Here is a 7,012-nt window from a genome sequence, read left to right as displayed (position 1 = left end):
CGGGGATGTGAGGCGGCCCCTCAGCGCGAAATGACAAATCGCACTTAGGCGATACATGAACGAGAAAATGATTTATGGATTTTTTTCGCGACGGGCTGAGCAAATGACGGCGACATGAATTATACATCCTAATGCGCAGTATATCATTTTCTAATAACACTGTTTTAGTTCTAATGCTGTTCGCTGCTCTCTGCGATAGGGGGTATCGATTAAATAAAAAGTGCGAGGGCTGTATTTAAACTGGACGCCTCTTTTCCTGCAGGCACCAGCTGAGGTTTATATATTTACCTCTTGCTAAAACAGAGGGCTATCATCGGACCCCTGACATGGTGGCTTTTTTGTTTTTCCATCTGTCATCATTTAATTTGGCAGTTACTTCATCGAACGAAGGCTAATCTTTCCTATCGCTGCGTTTTGCTCCTTGCTGCGATTTAAAAACGCAAATAGATGACATCAGGTTTGTAAATCCACCGTGATGACGGGGATAGCACCTGGGTAAGTCAAATGTTTCCTCCCTACTAAAATCCTTACGTGCCTCTTTGGCACCCCCAGTACAAAGGAGCCTTTTCTAGCAAGGAGAACATATGATAAATAATACTCCTGCTCAACCAGAACTTCCCCAGCATTTCCATTTACCAAATGTCACAGATTTTCTTCAACATAAAAACCTGCATTTGACTCCCACATGCTGGGAGAGTGAATTAACACAAAAAAACGGAGTGCATGTGCATAAGGGGAAGAAGAGCTGTCAGATAGGGCCTAGCCCCAGATTCAGCCTGGATTACTGCCCCAAGGTCAGGGCTTCCCCTCTCCTGCAACCAAGTTCTTTTGCCCTTCACTGCAGAGGAGCGATGAAGTCATAGTGACATAAGCAAGGAATATTCCAAATATTTCAATGATTCCTAGTCTAAAATGTCACTTAGTGTTAAGAAGGACAAACCAGTCCTGGCCTTTCATGAAAAAGTCTAAAACAGAGATGGGGAAGGTGGAGGTAAAGATTAATGCATTCATTTGGAAGGGTTAAATCCGTGATTATTGGGGAAGAGGTGAGGAAATGCTTAATTTCTCATTACCCGATTTAAGTATTTGCATTGTTCAGACACAAAAGGAGTCACACAGATAAGGAAATGCCTGAACGCTGTGTTTTGGACTGAACAATCCCTTTCCCAACCTAGAGAATCATAGCTTTGGGTGAAGAAAGCTAATCCCCATTGTTTAGTTGAGTCACCAAAATGATCTTCTGGTTCTATTTTAGGTATCAGTCTTAGTTTTAGGCTGAGGAACATTGTAGCCTCTTTACTGTCTGCATGTTAAAAATATATTGAGAATTGGCCTTCTCCCCTCCCCGCCTTCCCCGAATCTCCTAGATTGTCATTAGGTGGTTTAATTTTAATTATCTAGGTAAAAAACAACAACAATAACGACAAAACCCATACAGGTTCTCCTTCAAGAGAATTAATAACAGCTCCTAGTGCAGGAAATATACTGGAATCAATGCTGTGATTAGGATTGTAAATAAGAAGTGAAAGATGTCACCAGTGGCAAAAGCTTGCTTTGCTAACAGGAAGATGTGTATGTTTTACTGATAGGGCCGGAGGATGAAAATCCTCCTGAAACAGGGGTCGATACTGAACAATTCCAGAAATTAACTAAAAACCCTGATTAAGGGTTTTTGTGTCAGGGGGAAGGGTTCACTGCCACCACTCCCTCAATGGATTTCTCTCTTAATTGCCAATGAGGAGACAAAACAGGAAGGCTAGACCATTTGGCTGATCAATAAAGAAAAGCCTGCCTTCGTGTTTGCCTGAGGAGTACTCCTTGGGTCAGATCGATGGAGCAGCCACCAAAGTTCTTGCAGAGGTCACTAGTGATCCAGGCATTTTCTGATGGCTTTTAGACAACGCTGGAGCCAAGGATCTGTTGCGAGGTCGAGAATGCAAGCAGGACTGGAGATAGGGTGTTAATCATCATCCTCATGCTTATGGGAAGATTTCTGGTGATAAAAACAACTCGTATTTATGACCTTAGACAGCTGTTTTAGTAAATGATGATGAAGTATTACTTCATTACATGCTCTGTACTGCACTAGTGATCAGATGTGATGGAGCAGCTCCAGAAGGTGCTGGGAGACTTTCTGAATGAGAATTGCAGTGAATGCCCCACAGCCCAGAACAGAATTACAGTGGATGCAAACTGTAGGAGTTTCTTAAGGCTAGTCCTCCTTTCCCTTACCCCCAAACATTCCTACAGACTTCAGGGAGGTTACTCAAGCAGCAAGAGGCTGCTCAGTGTGAAAGTGCAGTCCATTGCTGTTATCCCACCTTACTCAGCTTTCAGAGGTTTTCATAACATTTATTGAAAAAAAAAAAATTAAAAAATTTAAAAATAATCCCAGCCTGTTTTAATGACTTGCGTATTTAGCTGATTCAAGTAGTCATTGAGGTAAATATAAAAAAGCTTTATTTTTCCCTACTTAAGCTCTCAACATTTTATAGCAACCAGACCTTTTTACAGTGTTCAGATTGGAGCACCCAGTGTCCTGGTCCCTTCAAAACACTGACTTCTGTATGTGTGGCTTTACACTAACCAACATACATTGGGCCAGATTCCTATAAGCTTGCCTCGTGTCCCTTTATTTTCAATCCGTTAATTAGTGGCAAATTTCGTTATCTTGAACTTAACACTTATTGTAGCACTGCAAAAATAGCTTTACACAACAGAAATAAACCAACAGAAATCACTTTACACAAGGTGATCAGTTGAAAATACATATTCCTTTAAATTAATCTGTTTACTTGCAGAAGAAAGGTGACATCTTACCTGACTTGCCTCACAGAAGACATTATTGACAAAATACTTTTAAGTAAGGCAAATTACTTATCATCTAACTAGAATTTCCAGAAAGATAGTTTACTCCACAGACAGAAACCTGGTACTGCATCAGGTGAGAAGCAAAATATTACCACATTTATCAAAACAGGCATCACCAAGCCACTATTTTCTGTATTATTTTGTTTGCTTTGTTTTTTTTTTTTGTTTGTTTTGTTTTGTTTTAATGATACAGCTTAATCAACTGCACCCATTTATTTGAAGTTAACTGAAACACAGTTGACCTGTACCTATATTTAACAAATGGTGCTAATCTTGAATGATTGCTAGAGCAAATGAGACCCAAACTGCTCTGGAAAATTCTATTTGCTTGAGACTCTGTTAAGCTTCTTAGTATACACTTAAAGCCATAGGTAGATGTAGTTACTCATGATAAAGGAAATTGCTCTGTTGATTTTCTTTTCAACAGCAAGTTGAAACCTTCAACTAAAGAATAACTTGTTTTGACATTCAGCTTGAAAGCAGTAGTTAAAAATACAAGAGTTGTATTGTGATCTTTGTGATACTCTGTGTGTAGTGCTTGGCAGAATAAATAAATAGATAAATTCGAACCCTAGGTTGTTTGCCCAGAAGATTTTGCATCCTTGGGTCTCAGTGTTCCATAGATATATAATCTCCAGCATCATTCTGTCATCACACCAACTAGTCAGAAGGTAACAGTAGCACCGGTTAGGAAGGGAAAGGACAAAGATGGAGAAAACGATGTTATAATTCTGTAATTACTTCAAAAGATGCTATGCATCTGGTGTTTTTTTTAATAGCTATTCTAGGTAGAGCTACTTTCACTACCAATAGTTAAGGCCTCATTTTTCTATATGGGTCTCCAGATGGTAAGACCCTGGACTTGGGTGCTTACTTTTTCTCTTCAGATTGTATCTGGCCAGTGCCAGCTTTTCTGTAGTGTTGTTACCCACCTCAATTTGAGTATTGAAGAAGTTCCAGTTGGAAAGCAGCTCAGTCATTTATGAGGCAATAATCAAGGAAAACACATTATTTTGTCTATGCTAAAAGTACTGCAACATTTAATTCAGAAATTTTACCACCTCCGCATTTTGGAACAGTGACTTCAGCAGATGGAGGTCTCGAGAGTGCTTTTTGCCAGTCTCAGGAAGATGCACCAAAATGATAAGTCCCTGAAAAGCTTCAGCTTACACACTCTTAGAAATTTTTAAGTTGGTCCTTGAAAAATCTGTGCTAGACATCTCCTCTCACAGCTTCTGCTTAGTGGCTGGACTGCATGACAGAATCTGTGTAAGTTCATATGTTCCACACAGTTGCTGTGGAGCATGAACACTGTTTTTCTCAGAAGAAATATTTCCAGGGTTTTGCAGACTCCTCTGTAGAGCTGGATGTAGATTCAAAGCATGTGTCCATTTACCATTCAAACACTTATTACTCCTACTGGTTCTAGGGCAGCAGTGAAAGTAAAAAAAATAAGGCATACATACAGGACAACATGTAGAATGGCAAAAAAAGGAGATCACAAGGGCTAGGAAAATGACTGAAAGTGTACGTGCAGCAAAACAAATGCTAAAGGAGAAAATTTTTTAAAAGCATTTAGATGTTAGAACAAAAGCAATCAGACTATAACCACAAAGCTAAATATCCTACTAGACTTTTCAGCAGCTTCCTAAGTTCCTGCAGCCTAACAACAAAAAAGCTGCTAGAGTTCCCTTTCCCCTTTTATCAGCAGGCTTTACATGTGTATATGGAAAAGCTCACCACTGCCAGCTCTTCTTTAATTAGATGAAGTAGGAGTAGTCTGTGCTATAGATCTCAATGGTCCACACTTTATTCATTATGCAAGTTGGGGGCTAGTGTTGCTACAATTACAGTTTTTCAATTAAGAAATCAAACCAAAAGACTGTCTCTCTGAACAGAAGTCCATGCTGAGTTTGGTCTCTCAGGGGGCTGTGCCAGGCCAGCAGCTGCTGCCTCATGTAGCTGCAGGGTTGCTCTGATCAGCAGGATCTTGCAGCTATGGGGGACAGGGATGATACACCTCACTCAGCAAAACTTTAGGGAAATTATTAGCAAAGTATGCAGTTGCATAATTGGACTAAATAAGTGTTTTATTTGAAAATTACTCAGGTTGTTACTTCGAATGAGCCTGTATGTTGTGGTGACCTGTTATGAAAAGATCCCTCTCTGTTGCCTGTCAGCCCTGCCATTTGCTCTTTGGAGTGACGGACTCAAATGGTACCAGATTTTTTTTCTCAGACAAAATCTTTTCTCAGAAAGCCTTTGTTGTTCGGTCAGTGTACTCACTGAGCAGCACTGCTGATGTTGAATCAAAGCTGGGTAGCACCAGAAGGACTTCAGCTTCTGTTGCAATGTACAATGCGTGAGGAAGGAAAAGAAGGATCTTGTAGTCAAGTATGTTGCATTCCAAATCCTGTAGTAACATAATGTAACATGTATCCTGTGTTTTAAGAGGGTGCGTAACAGCATTGCCAAATGTCTTTTGACATGAATAGATGAATACTTGCAAACTACTTGCATATCATGAGGAGAGCTCTGGAGGCAAGTACAATTTTTCTAGAAAGTGGAGGTTTAGCATAATACACACTGAAGTCTGCAGCCACATGTGACTGTCTCCGAACGTGCCCACAACAAGCTGCTGAATCACACCTGCTTCCTTTAATACTGGTGTTTTCTCATTTTGCAGGCTTTACTATGCAAAGTTTTTGAAGTAACGCATGCATATATAATAATATACATATGCTAAAATGTAATTAATATAAACCTTGATCTTGAGCTTGGAAAGAAATTACAGTACTGCAAGATGTGCATGAGGGGGGAGAGCCGAATGCAGCTGCAATTGAGTTCAGCATGAGCAACTCCCTGCCTCTAGCATGAGGCAGGCTTTTAATACAGTGCACTTCCAAGCTCTTGGGAGAGGCTGATCAACTCTGCCACTCAGGGCAGCCAGACATTCCCCCCCGGACTGCTAGGGTCACCCTGCTGTGGTGGAGCTCAGCACAGCAGCAGGATGGCCTCGGTGCCTTCTTCTCCTGGCTGCCAAGTACTGGTGCACGGAAAGTACCCTTTCCAGCATCCTGGAGAGCTGCAAGCTGCAGTGGCTGCTTGCTTTGCAGGGATGGTTGGGCAAATCCTCCAGCTGGGGGAGGCAGCAGCTGGTTTGTGAAAAAAAAGCAACATAAGACCTGTGCAAAAAAGAGAAGCAAATTTTTATTACAAATAAAATGTAGTGATCCAGCGTGCTGTTGCATAAGGAGTCTGCACTGCTGTGTGGTCACGAGAGGAGCGTGTGTGTCCAGAAGGCAGAGAGCTGACTTCAAGAAGTGATCAATTTAGTGGCAAAAAATATAACCCAGGCACTGTGATAACCCAATGTGAGGTAGGCATGAAAGTAAAGAGATTTGCAGGAAAAGGAGGGAAAAGGAAGACAAGTTGTGGGAAGTGTAAAATGAAAGAATGAGTCATGTAAATGTGATTTAGGGTAGAGTGGGAAGATGATGGAAATCTTGTAGGAAGTCTTTGATTTTCTTAGCTTTGAAAGGCATTCAAGAGTTGGCTGGCTTTCAGTGATTCTCACAGATTTCCCTGTAATCGGGGGAAACTGGTGAAAGGGGGTTGCTGCTTCCTGTAAAAGGCAGTGTTAAAAGCAGAGTGGAAATATTTTGGAACAACTTACCACTATTATTGCTATTGGCTTTAATTGGGAAGCTTCTTGGGGAAGAATGTGTTAGAAAGTTGTCTGCCACTGTCCCATGATGCTGTAGTGTTGGGCAGTAGGGATCTGGGGTGCACTTGTGACCACTCTGTAGTTTCTAAGAATCTGGAGGTGACCAGGAAACTAGTTCATAACATTTAATTTGCTAGAAAGAAAGCATGTTTACTTTTGGCCCTCTGCTATGTTTTGCTCAGCACAGAAAGCATAATTAGGAAGAAAGAAATATCCTTTATGGCATTACCTGAGTGCCAATACATAGCTTCAGAAATGTGGGTATTATTGCAAGCAAAGATAGAAATACCAAATAATAGTTGTATACATTGATTTTGCAATGGAACTATAGACTTACAGGGCAGTATTGAAGAATATTAACTGAAAATCCTTGACCAGAATTGAGAAAATTATAGCATCATCAGAAGTCCTTTC

Source organism: Chaetura pelagica, unplaced genomic scaffold (genome assembly GCF_000747805.2).
Source record: "Chaetura pelagica isolate M959 unplaced genomic scaffold, ChaPel_1.0 scaffold221, whole genome shotgun sequence".
NCBI lineage: Eukaryota > Metazoa > Chordata > Aves > Apodiformes > Apodidae > Chaetura > Chaetura pelagica.
The sequence above is the reverse complement of the archived record's forward strand: the minus strand, read 5'-3'. Positions refer to the sequence as shown.